The following is a 429-nucleotide window of genomic DNA, read 5'->3' as shown; positions in this document are numbered from 1 at the left end:
CACATTTGACATTAATCTTAGAAAAAATTGGAAAAAATTAACAATCATGATACAGTGGGTTAGTTTTCCCAAAATTTGGCAAACAGCAATGTGCTTTCCCTAAACAGCACTGTCCTATGATTACTGGTTATCTGTTCTAACAGACTGTCTAAAACCAGAAGATTTCTGAAAAGGTAAATATAATGCATTGTCTGTTTTCCTGTTATCATTCAGTATAGAAATGGGCATTGACAGATTTATACAAAATTAAACCAAATATAAAATAGATCCAGGTTTCTAAACACTAATTATAAATGTACTATCTACTGGATTCATTTATTTTCTTTTAGGGTTTTGAAAAAAGCAAATGTTTTCAGCTCACCTGTTTGTTGTAGGCATTTTTCTTGATTTGAAGATGTGTTATCAATTCATTTCACACATTCATGTTAA

Source organism: Geotrypetes seraphini, chromosome 12 (genome assembly GCF_902459505.1).
Source record: "Geotrypetes seraphini chromosome 12, aGeoSer1.1, whole genome shotgun sequence".
Lineage (NCBI taxonomy): Eukaryota > Metazoa > Chordata > Amphibia > Gymnophiona > Dermophiidae > Geotrypetes > Geotrypetes seraphini.
The sequence above is the reverse complement of the archived record's forward strand: the minus strand, read 5'-3'. Positions refer to the sequence as shown.